A 17,054-nucleotide genomic window follows, 5' to 3' on the forward strand; every position below is an offset into this window, starting at 1 on the left:
GGTTAGTCTCTCAAAAAGCCCATTGTGGTACAACTCATGTGATTACGATGCAGAGCATGACCCTCAAAAGTGAAAAATCAGACTGGTCTAGCAAGTTGCTTGCTGCTATAGTGATTAAAACATTGGCACTATACATCGGAGATTCTATCAATTCTCCGCTCAGAGAATATTTTCATCTTGAAATTACCTGTTAACGAAAACTATGTACTCAAATTCACACACTCACAGGTAGGCAATCAAATCTTTACAGAAGTACGTGTATGAAATTGTTACTTTCTTTGCTGAGACTGTACAAAAAGTTTATATTTATTAAAACAAATTCCTGTAATATTTATTTCTAAATATGTATGTATGTTATAAAAGTACTGAGGAATGGGGCCAAGTAATACCCATCAAAGCTAAGTTTCTGTTGTCCGTTAAGGAACGGAAGAAAGATAGCTTAAAGCATACCCGAACTACGACACACAAACTCCACAAACCAATTTCTTCTGAAATAGGCGTCGATTCCCTGTGGGAGTTCATGTACTGTAGTTCGAATCCCACGTTAAACTCTTGGTCGTGTCTAATATAGACTATGCTGAAAAGAACGCTACGTCTCATATAAATTCGAAGCTGAAAGGGAAGCAAAACTCCAAAACCTCCAACAAAAATAACTCTGGACATTGGTAATTGCGAAAGTAATGTTTATCGAAGTTGTTGAAATTCTTGGAATAAACGGAACAGGAGTAGATAATTATATATTAAACGTGTACGTATGTATGTGTGTGTATATGTCTTAAGCCTTTCAATATTTTACTAGCTTTAACCTTGGAGGAAAATAATATCATAAATGACAATGTTCATAATAATAAAGTGTGAAGGATTCCATTTACATGACTGAATATTAGTAACTTTTTGGAGACTTCAATCCTTATTGGAAAGGACAAAATTTATGAATAATTTCTTTATTGAAACATACTGGTACTGGATCAACATAGTAGCAAATATTACCTACAAAATCCAGGAATAAAAGTGCCGATTTATAGTGTTAGAAATCGATCGACATTCGTAGCACTAAATTCTAAACGTGAAATACTGAGAAGGGTGGCAGTGCTTCACAGCAATTTAAAATGAAAAATATCAACTTACATATGTTAAGACAAATAAAGCACTTTCTATATATATATATATATATATATATATATATATATATATATATATATATATATATATATATATATATATATATATATATATATTTAAAAAAAACTGACTTTATGACAAGGGATCTAACTGCCCATCTTCAGAGTATTTTTACGTTATAATCTTTAATTAAAAGAACCAATCTTTTATGCTCAAATAGGACAATACGTGACCAAGAATTTTTGCATGCTGGACATTTAATTTTAAGCAAGGTAGGCTCATTCTTTAAAATGGTAGTTAAATGGAACTAATTTGCATAATTCTATTACTGATATAATATGAAATTAACTTATTTTTTAAAAATTTTAATCTCCTCTTATATATCAGTTTGAATCTTACAATTTGAATATACAGGCCATAACCTGCTCTAATATTCATTATATATTACAAATTTTCTGGTCTGTTTATGATGATTTTATAATGGTTTTATCTTAGTGCTGTTCATAATACTTAAATTATTATTATTATTATGCTATTTTCAACCTTAGCTCTTTCCATTATTACTGTCATTATGTATAATGCACCAATATAACTTGCAATACCAATATGACTAGCGTCTTCAAATGGTTCAGAAAATTGGTATATTCAGTACAACAAAATGCAGTCAAAGAATAACTATATTATATTTATAATCAGGTTGTTAAAATTTTCTCAAACACCGAAATACAGTACAATATTAATCTCCTTATCTTCCCTAAACATTTCTTAGCCTTTAACTATCTAGATATCTTTTCACAACTAACTCCCACTTCTCCTTGATAATGTTTCATATTTACTTTTTAAGAAACGAAAAAGAATAAGGACTACAATCTCATAGATTTTCTATCGAAAAGAATTGTTTGTGTCTACAATGCAATTTTTTTTAATGCTGATTTTTCATGTTTCTTTCACTGATAAAGTTTTGATTACTCTTTGTGAAGAAGCGGCCACGCATGTTTCTCTTATTTATGAGAAAACAAAAGAAACACTATAATCTCGTTATAAACTAAACAATTTCTTTCGATTTGAACATGGTTTTTCGAGACTTAAGATCAAAGAATATTTGAAATATTGAATATGAAGTAAATACGAAGGTTATTGTGTAGACCGTTCAAAGAAAAATCGTTGCCGGTGCCTATTTGCAGAAAATGCATTTAAGAATTTCTCGTACATTGTGTTTGTTATTTACACAAAAGTATCGATAAAAGTCTGGAAGATAAAAAGTACATCATGTCAAACAGGATGAAGCATATATTTCTTTTAACTGTTATAAAATGTAAATTTATTTTCTATTTTCTTCAAAAACCTAATGCAATGTCAAGCCTATGTTACTGTTTCTTATTTCTTTCTTTCTCATATATATATATGGTGGTAGGTAACTCCATCGACCAACTTTGGGAGGTGATTCCTTATATGAAATGAAAGAAAAAAATTTCTATTAAACATGGGACGAAAAACGTTTCCTTTCAGAGTTATGAGCCGCCGAAAATTCGAAAATTCACGTTTCGAAACGCTCTGCCTTAGAAACTACAGGATCGATCCCAAGTGGCTTAAGGAATTACAAAGGAACTAGTATGCGCTCTATCTAAATATCCATGTTCTACCGTGGTCCCTTATCGGCGAAACGAACTGTAAAAAGGAAGTTTAGGTATAGGGATACGCCTTTAAGTACTAATGGCGCGTTCGTTTCGCCGATAACGGAGAATGAAATTGAATATAAATTCCTTTGATGCTGCAAGTAAATAGCTACAGGCAAATGGTTATCGATCTGAGCCCACATATTTACATGGTCAATATCGTGCAATGTTAGGTTTAGGTTGAATTTTGAATCGGATCCCATTGAGTGCCCAAAATGCAACTTTGTGGTGTTTTAGTACTACAATCTGGACACTTTTGAACAAATTCGCAGGGACATTTGTATGCGAAATTCAAAATTGAAATTTTAAGGTGTTTTTATTTTTTTTTATTATTTTACAGGTTTTGTTTTCAATGTAGTACACTTTGTAGAGCAGTTTTTAAGCTTTCCAATGGTGTTTGTTTCATGTCTCTAGTGCACATATTAACAATTTTGACAATTTTTAATCATCACTAACTGAAAACATGCCCTTCTTGTCATTTTTGAACACCCTGTATAGGGACACTTTTAGGAGGAGAGATAATATTTGGGATTTTTTCATCTCCCACTGTAATAAAGCTGTGCACCAATTTTTACAAAAATCTAAGATGGTCAGGTCAGATTTTGTCATTTCACTGGTTAATTTCACATGGAATGTCCCCAATTCAAGCTATGCGCGATTATCATTATTATTACAGTGAAACCTCTCTATGTTGGCCACCATCGGTTCCATCGAAAAGTGGCCAACTTAGACAGGTGGCCAACTTACAGAAAATAAGTGTGATTTGTGTATTTTTAGAATAGATTTCTAGTATTACTTGATTGCAAAATTTTAATAAGCAGTGGCACGACAGCTACTTATAAATATTGTATATACAGTAATCATAAAAATATACAGTACTAGAAAATATTACTATAGTATGCAAGAGCGCCGATTTCTCTGTAAATTTGGGGAGAGGGCCTTTCAGATACAGAAGGTATATATATGAAGATTTTAAGACAAATTGTACTCAAATGATACCAAATATTGTATACTCATAAATAAAATAGGGACCACATGAGCTTTGGGGGGTCCGGGCCCCCTCGGTCCCTCAGGATCGGCGCTCTTGATAGTATGTTTAATATATATGCATACCTTTCTCTTCCTGAAAACTAGTCTGGTACATTGGATTATTCGGATTGAAAACACAATAACACAATCATGAAATAGAAGTGTATGTACGCAGTTTATTAAAATTGATATTATAGCACACTGAGTTATTCAGATTGAAAACAAGAAAAGCTAAGTTATAAATTTAGAAATTCATATGCAATTTATGACTTCTTTTCAGTTGTTACTGAATGGTTGTTCATTCTAGACATATTTGCTTTGTTCTTTTTGGCAGATATGCACATTCTAATATTGTAGTTAACTACCTCTTGTTAATGAACTAGAAGTTTCCCTGGGAGCAAAAGATGTTTTGAGAAAATCTTGAGGGAATTCATATGTCAAAACCTCCGCTACCTTTTGAAATGCAGTCAGGTGCCAATAAATGACAATTGAGCTTTAACCTTGAGAATTTTGCGGAAATACTAAAGCTTCCCACTGATGAAAGGAGCCGATATAGCTAATGGTTTTACCAAAACAGACAGGGTAAACAAATACGTACAACCATTTCCTGAATTCCTGTACGTGCTCTTTCTTATTCACATCTTCCTTCACCACCCTCTTATGAGGGTAGTGTTCTGGCCATTGACCTCCAAGAACAAATCGTGCGAATCTATGCTTCTTTGTGTACAGTCACAAATACAGAACATCCTCTCATATGGGAATTGTATTTTTCGTGGCCAAGATACGCAGGTAAATTTATCATTATCACCATAGGGTAAACATTGCTTCAGTGTGGCCAACTTCCAAGATAGACAGGTGGCCAACTTATAGAGTAGTAAGTAACGAATGTCTTATGGGAAAATGCAGGTTCAAGACGAACTAGCCCAAGATAAGCAGGTGGCCAACTTAGAGAGGTGGCCAAGTTGACAGGTTTCACTGTATTTATTGACATGTTTTGTTTGCACTAATTTCTACGGAGTAGGAATAATCCTTAATAAAAAATACTATTAAGAACAATTGTCCTCCCCTGAATTTTCGAGAGAGGGGAGGTTTCCTTGAAACATGTCAAAATATATTGGATTTTCTTACTTAACCTCTACAGTATTTAATATATTAAATGTAGTAATCAAGTTACAATGCGAATCAATAAATAATTGTTTTATACAAAGTGTTATGTGCATGAAAATGTGTATATCTGCGAATTCGCTTGTGTGCCCATTATCTGCTCCTCCCCCTCCCCGAAAAAAAATCCGGAGGAAGTTTCTGGTTAAAAACATCAATTAGTAAAATCCTGTTTTATGGATACTTCACGCAAAACAAAATTACTTGGAAGTCTGCCTAATAAACCGGGTTCTTTTTCGTAATACTGCAATGAGATCCATCTTCAAAGTGAACAAATTAGAAGCTCGTTTGTTAATTTTTTATCATTTGCTCCATAATGAAGCTGTCACGTTAATTCGCAAGAGGTTTACGAAAAGGGGAGATTAAATAATTTACGCTCCACGCCAAACAACCCAGCTCTTTTCACAACCCGATTCCCATGGTCGTTCTTCTGTTGCTAGCTATTACAGATATCTCATCCTTTTCCCCACAGCTGAAAAGTCACGAGTGCTCCAAGTTTTCTGTAACAGTTTCTTCTCGCATTTATACAAAAAGAGAATAGTAATATCATAGATGAAATAACACAGGTTTAACTGTCTGATCATTGGTATTATCCAAATATATCGCAGGGTGTACCGAACTGTTAAGCATTTTCGCTTCGTTAATTTCGAGGGTTCTGGATTCGAATTTCGCAGAACATCTTGACAGTCTCACCATACAAACCTTTAATTGGGCTTTCTTCCATAATTTCTCCTCATGTTTCATCGCTGAATGTTTCAACTTCTGGACTATTGTATCTGGAACTACTAATATATCAATAATTTAACGTATATTTATTCAAGCCTAAAAGAAAATTAAAGAGTTTAACGTCCCAGGTTTACGCGCTTTATGCTAGGGGAGACAATTATTAAATCAAGTGAACGATGGGAAGAATTGCTGGAATAAGAAAGTGAGCGGAAACTAAAGTACCCTGAGAAAACCTACGGGCACCATGTTGTCCACCACAAGCTTACTTGAGCTGGGATCGAACCAGAGACCCCACGCACCAGAGATAAGCACTCTACCAACTGAACCACATGCCCCCCGTCCCCTCAAGCGTAAACAAATTAAATAATAGCAGTAGTTACGGTCCGTAGCAGAGGACAATAAAAGTGAATGTAAGTGATAGAAGTTACTGAAGTATAACGATAGAATCTGACCGGTTTTAACCGAACACAAGGAACAAAAACTCTTATCAGAGACTAAACGTACCACTAAGTTACAGTCCTCCTACTATAGAAATACGAAGGTTTAAACATAATTATGGTAAATTATCTCTAAGTCTTCAAAAAGAGCTCAAGAAGCAACGTCTTTCCGTACATTCAACTAGACAATGTGTGATAGCACGCTGATTCCCAAAGTTAACCGGACAAGTCTGTCAGCTTACGAAAGTTATTTTGATTTGAAACTAGGCTAGGCTGCTAGGTGAGGAAAGAATAGGGCCAATATAAGATTCACATTTATTTTCAAACAATACATTACCTTGTTTTCTGTATCTTTAATTTATTTAGTCTTTAAACTTATTCGGAAACTAAAGGGGGAAAAGTTCCTTCCTTGTATTTAAATGTGAGACACAAAACAACCATTGTTAACTTTCATATGTACACATTTCTTTGGAACTCTCCGGAAACAAATGACGCCAGCCAGAGAGAGAGTGCGTCATGTTCCGAGCTGCTCATGAGTCGAGAATTTTTTCTAGTGTCGTGAGCAACACTAGTTTACCCAAATCTCGAACACTGTTTTTGTGTTACATGATTCATCATATAAAAGCTATAATAAAGTGATTGTACAAACATAATGAAGAGCATTTAAAGTTACGCAAATCACAACACAATTCACTCCAATAATCAATACCGTTTAAATGCTGTTATATTACATCCTTCATGGACCTTTAATGACTCGGAAGTAGTCGGATAACGAGTGATAATTTCTAAATTAAGTTCTTTTTAAAAGTTAGGGAATAAATGAAGAAAACGAGACGACTTAAAAAAAAAAACTTTCAAGAATCCAAACAAGATAAAGATTTCTTTGCGGATCGAGACGAATCTTCTACAAAATTAATAAGACGAGACAAGAAAAACTCTCTCAACTTATGGGCAACACTTCTCATGCATGACTTGCTATTACGTTATTACTTTGCAGTCGACAATTAGCTATCTCTTAGTTCAAGCAGCTAGCTACTACTTACTGGGTTAGCATTTAAATGTTTACCCATACTAGAAATTTTCACTTGAAGTAGTCGAGCCAAGTTACGCTCTGAAAAATATTCTATAATAAAATACAATAGGCACGGAACCAATGAGACTAAATTAGTCTGGAGCACTATAGGCTCGTGAATTCCAAGTCTGTCTGTAACACAGAGGTTATACCGCATAGTATTATAGAGGGAAGAAAATTGATTCAAGTTTTATGTCCTATGGTTATGCCGGCTAGGCTAAAAGAGACTGTAATGATGAGAAATGAATGAAATAGTCGAATGAAAAAGTGGAAAGAAACGGGAGAACCCCAGAAAAACCCAGACACACGGCGCTTGTCTACCAACAAAGTACTTGGCGCAAACGGTACTATAGAGGAGCCAGCAAGAAGTCTCTGGCAGCTCGCAGAGGCGTTGCCACTACTCTCGTGTCAACACCTTTTCGATGCATCTATAATGGCAGTTTTCTTAATGATGTAAAACAGAGACTAAGGTTGGCAACACTAGCACCAAAATAGGAGTTGCATCTTTCGTCGGCACGTGGTAAGAAACTTCAGGGACCATCTCCTGATGGCTCCTCTAGGTAGTGTGGGCTCCGAACCACGGTCGAGGCTTGAATTCAGTGTGGTTGACGGGTGCACAAATGTTAGGTCAACCCTCAATACAGGCGTTCCCCATCACACTATTTTGCCTCCAAGACAGTGAATTACAGAAAACAAATGCTATGATAATAATTATAAAATATACAAAAGTATTGTCTGCAAAATATACTATAACAAACAGCAGTTTGTTTTATGCTTATTACCCCTTTTAAGTTCTGGCTTTTTAGACAAATTTTAGATTTTCAATCAAGCAGCTACAGCATCATCCCTATTTATTCTAGGATCACGTTTTGTATCTCATTCTCTTCAGAATTGAACAGTCTTTCAAACGGTACCATTCACATTTCCCTATCATGTCTCTGATGCGGGAAATTGAGAAACTTTTTTTTTTTTTATTTCTTATTAATTTTGAGCCCCTCTGGACTTCCTGTATTAACGCAGTCTAAAAATCAACTGAAAAGTAGTAAGAGGTGTACTAAATGTGTGTGTAAAATTTCAAGTTTCTATCATGAATAGTACCAGCGCGGAAAAAATACAAATGATCCCCACAATGCCCCAGATTACTCCAAAAGACCTGCCTTTCAAATGGTGCCATTCACATGTCTCCATGATGTATATGAGGCGTAAAAATCGAAGAGATTTTTAGGTAACTTTTCTTTTTTTTTACCAAACAACTGCGATATTGTAGGCGTCCATCATAATTCTGCAAATTTCAAATCAACTTTATTAGATAATAAGTGAAATACAACTGGGTCCATACGGCATTCACTCTAGCTAGCTTATTAAACACATCGAAATAATTTGATTACAATTTAATCAAGTGTCGCTTCAAAGTTCCTTGTAATCTACAAAACGTCAGCACAGATTAAAGAAAGCTTTCTCAACATCAAGCAGGACGTTTCAACGCCACGACATGGGTTATTTTAATTGCTTATCATCTTACTTCCTGAAACAGCACAATTTAGATAACTCCAAGCAGAGTTCTCAATTAACAGCATATATAAATTACAATCTATAGTTTCCAACTTGTGTTATTAGATTGTTGTAGTATATTTTACTATTTATTTAAGCCACATTACATGAGCATATTAAAACCAAAATACTTTGCCTGTGTTCACAGCATTACATTCTAAGGTTCCCACTTACTTGGCGACTAACAAGGTACATTAGCGAAGTGTCCCTTCGCGATTCGTGTAAAATTGATTCAAATGTAAACTACTCCGCAGCCCAATGTGTATTGTACTAAATTTAGCGGCCCATACCGATAACTGCATACAGTATTTGTGGGCCTTCATATATATCCGGAATTCAATCGTTCACTAAATGCTCGGACACAAGATAGCTTTTACTTTCTTTAGATGTAACTGGACATGGATGAGGGCATATGTAAATCAAATTGGATCAAGTACTGCTTCTCTGCCACTCCGACCGCTATCTTGCATCCATCATATTGGATTCAACTTTCAGCTTTTCAAATAGGAATAGGTGCAAGTGATACATCAAATTCATCTACCATTTTCTCCGAAATTCACTGATGTAGTGAATTTTACCGTAACTTGTACCGTTTGGAAGGTATTGCATGTTAAATTCCTCCAGGCATTTCGCGAACTACATTGCAGAGTAACATCAGTTACGCTTGAGTTTTTGATGTTGACAAATCAAAACAATTTATAACTGGAAAAATATTGTAGGTATAAACAAACTCTTTACAACGTTGGTGTCGTAATCTATTTACATATTTGTGAGTGCTTGTTATTATTGCCATGTTATCCTATAACAAGACAGTATTGTATTACGGTTAAAATGCCTAATGTAATCCAGACATGACCCGACTTGGGTGAAGACCTACCAGTTCCGTTTGACGTCTGTGTGTCTGTATGCATATATGTTCAGAGATTATTTCGTCAACAATACATCAGGTAAAAGGTTACATATACTTATGGCTCCCTTCACAACTTTCTGTTTGGTTCAATATTTGTGAAATGCCTTACATTTAACATCCAATACCTTGCAAACGGTAGAAGCTACGGTAAAATTCATTACACCAATGAATTTCCGAGAAAATTGTAAATGAATTTGATGTATCACATACACACATTCCTGTTTGAAAAACCAAAAGTTGAATCCAATATGGCGGATTCAAGATGGCGGCCGGGAATGATAACGCGTCAGAGAAGCAATTCTGTACCCGGGTGTTACAGTAGTGTATGATTGAATTCCGGATATATGAAGGCCCATGAATATGCAAATTACCGGTATGAGCCGCTAAAATTAGTACAATACACATTGGGCCGCGGAGAGTTTGCATTTAAATCAATTTTACACGAATTCTAAGGGCATACTCCGATTGTACCTTGTAAGAATTCCCTGACTATTCCAGGTCACGATTTGTAAATTTTTAGGTGTTAAAAAAAATCGCGACCAGGGGATTCCTCATCTACAGTGCGTGTAGAGCAGATGTGTAAGTGGAGAAGTTTTGCAAACAAACTTATTTTATAAAATATCTCATTCCAAATAGACGGGCAAGGAAAAAAAAATTCTGAGAATAAAACCTGCGCTTAGAGTTCCCTGGCTGTCTTTTTCAGCTTTTCATGAAATTCCTAACTTTTTCAGGACATTTTACGAGTAAGCTGGATTCCCTGACATTTCCAGGAATTTCAGGTCGTGTTATAATTTATGTGGTTACCACAACAAACAAAAATGAACAAGAAAACGGATAATCAGTATATGATGAGAACGCCGGTTGAATGAATGTAACTGGAAAACTTAAAAAATCACTGGCATAATACTGTCCACAGCAAAATTCCGTGTTTTGGGATGGAACTTGGGACCCTTCGCACAACATATGAACGTTGTATCTTGAAGATATATTTCTCTCTTATTCCGCAAATAATGTCATACCTTAGCCACTTTGGCAATAAAATATTAAAAGAGCAATTATAGCATTACAAAAACAGGAAACAGAGTGAATGAAGCCTACATAAACCTTTCAAGTTACAATGATACTAGCATTTCTACTTTGAAAAAATTTTAATTGTCATATTGAAACGACAATCAAAAATCAAGACACCTCTCTGAATGTGTGTTATATTTTATTTGCCAGATTAAATACGAAAGAGAGATGTTTAGCCCCCCCCCCCCAAAAAAAAGATAAATCACTGTTTTGTACTTTCTCTTTTCTGTATAATAAAATATTAACAGGACTCTCAATCCACTGAATATTACTTGTGCAGAATATATATTTAAAAAAATGTACAAAAATATGATGGAAGTGTCTCTGTAATTCATGGTTTCATAGAAAATACAAGTATGACCATACGTACAAGAAAGAGTATTACAAAATTAGTATTCACGGCTTTATTTTGATGTAAAAATATGAATATTGACGCATGCAAGTCATATTGATCCTTACTCTGCTATATAAATTTCCCTTCCAGCTCAATTTCCATTTCCATACTAGCTTTTCAAAACCATACGGAAGGAAGACTAGAAGGGTGATAAATGAAGATCAAAATAATTCGTCATTTTCTATACTTTCAAAAGAAAAATGGATTTTCCCCACTTTTCCCTTAACAACGATTCCACTGTGTGCCATTAAAATAATACGACGATTCAGGAGTATGTCAGATTGAGTATATCCATAATGGATACGGATCTGAAAGAATATCCATAGTAGATATTTTGTTAGTAGGAATCATCAACCCTAGTTGTGAGTTAGTCGCGAAAAATGGAAGTGACCAGAGTGGAACAGCGATCGTATATCGAAGTGGCCGTTCTCCACGGAAGAAATGCGAGTGTCATTTAAGAATTAGGAATAATGCTCTGCCATAGTGAACTATTACAAGATGGATAACGGCTTTTCAGCCAGGACTAAACAACAATGAGAAGAAGTGGATGCTGCGTGAATTAGAGACGGAGACTAGGACTGAGAGCACCATTCATAAAACTTTAATGCAAGATCTGAACCTACGTGAAGTTGCATAGAAGTGGGTTCCACACGGAAGCTCAAAAGTAGACACGATATGCAGTTTGTTCCGATCACTTACAGCGCTGAGAATGAAGGCAACCATTCTTCCCAAGTCCATCGCCATGAGGAATTCTGGGCAAGGGCGTATGAACCCGAGTTCAAATTACAGTCTTCGAAGTGGAGGCATCTAGGACTACCGCGAAGGCAAAGTTTCGGCAAAATCCCTCGTCCACACGATTGATGGTGATTGTGACATGACAAAGGGAGTACTAGTTTGTCACCTCGCTCCTCATGGCAGAACAGTCACATCACTGTATTACAAATATTTCCTGCAACGACATGTACGACGCGCTGTTAGGGAGAAGCGTCAATGCATTCATAGTGCATGATAATGCAAAGCCACATAAAGCAATTTGTGTATGGGACTACTGCACTAATGGGGATGGGAAGAGTTGGAGCACTCAGCATCCAGATTTCCCACAGTGTGATTTTGATCTCATTCCCAAAGTGAAGAAATCATTGCGTGACAGACTATACGCGTCCCGCCTAGACACTGAAAATGTTATGCGCCAACAGAACCGCTTCAGGTTGCGGCCGATGGTATTCGGTATCTTCCACAACAATAGCAGATTGGTGTAGATAATGCGAAAGGTTATTTTGAGGGTTATAATCAGACATGGTTTTGCAACATCGATGCAGCATGCTGTGGATAGTGCAGGAGATTATTTTGAAGGCTGAAAGAACTAGCATCCGTTGAGGCAAAATAAGGTGTAAGTTTTAGATAATATTCGACTGAAATAAAGCAGGTGGCGAGCATAACCGCATACACCGCAAAATGTGAAACCTAACACATCCGTATTACTTCGAAATAGTAATGCGTGCGTACCTCTTGTGGAAAACTAAAAATGAAAAAAATATTTATCTACAATTCCTTCCCCTCCCTCTCGATATTACCACTCCATATAGCACGACCGACCGCACTTTAATGAACAACTATTCAACTGTATCATGTGATTCACACCCCCCCAACACATTCAACATACCCATGTCGTTACACAGATGTAAATCTTCTAACGACTGCTCTGCTGAGATTGCTGGCGACGCTTCCTCCATTTTATCTGTAGCGCCACACCAAGAGCTTGTATCTGGAGCTGACTCTGCCGAGAAAAGTACGACGTTCCGCAGAAAACAATTAGGGACCTAATCTATTTCCCTAATGACGACCGACTGCTCCATTCCAGCTGCACGCTATCCATGATCATAAATTCACATGATGCCCTCCACCAGCAGTAACCTCTTCATTTATTTGTTTTTTATGGGGTCACTTTCAAGTTGCAACACTAATGGCAAAGAGATATGAATTCATTTGCAGAGGTATTCAATAAACGAAAGGTGAACGTAGATCACAAAACTCATCTCACAAAGCCAACATACAAGTATCTTTATGTTAAAATTAATGCAAATGATAACGATGTATAAATCTTACAATTCTCATTACATATCATTTGTGTATAAAGAAAAAATATTAGTCTTCAATGGGACTCGTATAACTGTAATACAATAGCTGCAGTTAACGATTAATACTTAAGATCACGTCTATTTTATTTTTATTGTTGATACTGTAACTATGTATTAAGCCGAGAATGAAATGCAAAAGTTTTAACTGTCTTCAATAAATTGAAATTGAATAAAATACGCGATACTTCACATCAGTCTTGTTAGTAACTTGTTTTAATAGTGCATTTTTTTTTTTAATCTGGGTATTATGATTTTCGTATAATGCTACTTTTCTCCCCCTTCACTTCTTTCTTAAGAGAATTCACGAATGTTTTTAATGATAACCAAAGAGAATGCCGAGAGATCTGTGTGCTTGAGTTTTTTTTTTTTTTTTTTTTTTTTTTTTTTTAAAGCAATCTTTCCCAATTAACTAGTGTGAAAACTCGTCAATGGGAAGGCTAGACTTGGTAAATGCATTGACATACTAGCCTTACAAAAAATATATATATATATATATATATATATATATATATATATATATATATATATATATATGTATATGTATTATTCTGCAATCATATTTTACATAAGTGATGTAATAAATGAACAGCAGTGGCGATCTCACGGGCGTGCCTACCGGCTCCGGATCCCCCCCTCCCCCCAAAAAAATTCCTAATCCAACATATATTTGTATCTCTCAATAAAACTATACTTGTCTAACTGAGAGATTGATGTAGCATGAAAATGTAATCTTATACTTCATCAGTACTATTTCTCCTCTTGTAAAAACAATCTAGTTGTATATTTTTTTTTTTCTGAAAATACAAGTATTTTACAATTACTTTTAGTCTTTTTTCGGTGTACAAAATTACCCATTCAATATTACGTAGACGTAGTGGCTTGCATAATTGGATTCCTCCCTGTCCCCAAAGCTTGGACCCAAGAACAAAAAAAATCTGGGTGCGTACTTGATGGATAGTAAGGTTATATAGTGTCACTGACACTAAAATGCATACAACATTATTAATATTATCTATAGATCAATCTTCAGAGTTTTATTTGCAACTGTTAGAGACGTTACAGAAACATCACAAGTTCATTGACCTTCATGGGGAATATGCGGAATAATCTGTAAGTTTAATTGCTGTTGACCACTTTCTTTTTGGTTGGGCTTATCAGCACTGTGTCGTATCGTATTAGATAAAAACTAATATTGAGCTCTGCAAGAAAAAAAAAAGTTTTAATGTGTTTAAAATAGAAAAACTTCAGTTAACATCCTTAACGTCATCCCCGAATTTTGACACAAACGCGGTATAAATATTGATATTCGTTCTACGTAAGTTCTCAGATATGTCTTAGTTCCTAAAACATTACTAAAGTTTTAATTTAAATGTAATTTGTAAATGATTATTCTGAACATTACATTTTTAGTACTGTTACTACTAACACCACTGATTTGCTTACCAAAACATTTTTGTCGGGGAAAATATTTTTTAAAAGACAAGTTATTCACTGGAATTGGAGAATCAAAGTGTGTCCATCACACTTATCCAAAGGAGACAACGAAAACATTACAGTAATACAGTTGTGACAGAATCGACAAACGCTTGTTATTTTTCCACCGTTATAACTGTTATACAAAAGATAAAATAAAACACCTCTTACAGTAACAGTAGTAGAATAATAATTGCTCGCATCACGTTACTCCTGCTGCACTGACCCACACTTTCCCTGACTTATCTGACCACTAGATACCATAGTAATTCCAACAAGCGTTTTGTTACTATTTTATTGCGGATTGGAGGGAGGGCTTTATGGCTTTAAAAAAAAAAAAAGAAAAGAAAGAAAGAAAAGAAAAATGTAAAATTCCTTCCAAGCTAAATTACCCTCTTTTCACTGAATTTGGCAGTCAAGTGGTGATGAAAAGGTTGTCTTTATTTTTCAATCAATATGGTGCACAAGAGCTTCCAACATTTTTAAACATTACTTCGACTTTTACTTTTTTTTTTTTTTTTGAAACCATTAACACTGCTTCTAGTGATTTACCGATCATCCAACACTAATGATACTTGTTCACTGTATCTTTTGTTTTCTACTTGGCTGTAGCCAATTATCAGATTTCATGGTGACTATAGAAAGTGCATTACTGAAGCCTCTCAAATTCTTAAAGAGTTTCGTGCATTAGCCCAGATACAAAAGACTACGTAATCAAAACTGAACGATACATGGCACAGATAAATGACAAGGAAACAACGACATGAAATAAAGAACGTTCAACAGGATGTCATTCCATTGTTTTGTACGTCTCAGACAAGACTTGAAAGGAAGTTACGTCAAGAGGTGTAGCTGGGAACTACGAGTACAAATCAGGCAAACAATGGAAGTCAAGTATTCAAAATGGGGAGCGATTTTTCTCACACCTCCATGAAAGTGTTACTCCAAGCTGGTATCAGTTTCTTTTTACGCACTTCTACCATTTAATGTATACACGAATAATCTCTTTATTTAAAGAAAATGAAAATGCTTCTGTAAAATTTAAAAAAAAGACATTTTGAGGTAGGGTAGGAGAAAAAATGGAACATACTATGAAAGAATTGGACTGCGGTTCGCTATATATTTTTTTTATATATATAATTTATCACGCTTAATGCTTTTATACTTTCAACCACATTTCTTCATTTTACCACTCTACAGATAATATTACAAATATTGTTTTCTCCTCGTTTGTGCACATTATAATTAATTTTTTTTCATTCAATCAGTTCTTGAAAGTTGATCAGTTTTACAATCTGGAACATATAATCCATTAAGATATCCTGGATGTTGCACTATACATGTCAACTCCAGAGCATTTTTGGTTGCATAACGAAGGAAACAGATGTAGCAGAAAATGGCACCTACGTAATTTTAAAGCAGGATTTCTTAACTTGTGGCACGCGTACAACTGGTGGTATGCCAGCGGAAAAGGTTAAGAAAGCTGTTTTCTGTAAAACTGTACACTACAGAGAGAATTGTGAAAAAATTGCACTGTTATCGAGATTGATTATCAGTACAAACAAAGCTCTGGTTAGTACGAAGTGCGTGGAATTGACGGGTGTGGTCGAACACTTAACTGTCATCGCAATTTTGTATTAAATTCGTTGAAGTAATTTAATCCTCGTAATGATTAACAATATACAAAGCTACTGAAAAAGATAAATTAAAAATTGAATATGAAAGGGGGTCGAAGAATACTATTTTACACTCATTTAACTTCAATCGTCTTTATCTAATAATTTTGTTCTTCAATTACTGCAAGATTTGGCTAACAGAACAAACTTAAGAGGGTCTAACAGAAAAACTAAAAATACTATTATGATCCCTTGGTTTTATTAAATTTTCCTTAAAATGGTTACTGTTTTTCCCTTCCGTAAGGAGACTAGTACTGTTGCCTATAAAAGGAGAAACAATGCGTCGTCATGATAAATATGTTAAGCTGTTTAAACCTATAGTCCCACAGCCTTAGCGCAAAAGAACATTAAATGAAAAATCCTAATTTAAAAAAAAAATACATAAATATCCTGAAAGGTTATACAACTGTGCTTATGAGATGTGTAAGTTTAGTTGTAGAAAGGTAAGGAGCACACTGTGAATTCCTTACAATAAACAGCTTACAATTTCTCACAGTACAGTCACACACTAACAGATGTCGCTAACTGCAGGATCGTTGAAGTCGCCATTGGATAACAAATCACCATTTCTCGTTTTAACGATCACTACAGAGCAAAAACGGTGATATCGAGAAGCTG

The 17,054-nt window shown here is 35.1% G+C and overlaps 1 protein-coding gene across 2 annotated transcripts in view; it reads right to left on the reverse strand.

The window, feature by feature from the left end:
- Window positions 1–17,054, reverse strand: part of LOC145671495 (KH domain-containing, RNA-binding, signal transduction-associated protein 2-like) — a 197,909-nt gene that overhangs the window by 70,081 nt on the left and 110,774 nt on the right. The window lies entirely within an intron of this gene.

Source organism: Thermobia domestica, chromosome 2 (assembly GCF_964235325.1).
Source record: "Thermobia domestica chromosome 2, izTheDome1.hap1.1, whole genome shotgun sequence".
Taxonomy (NCBI): domain Eukaryota; kingdom Metazoa; phylum Arthropoda; class Insecta; order Zygentoma; family Lepismatidae; genus Thermobia; species Thermobia domestica.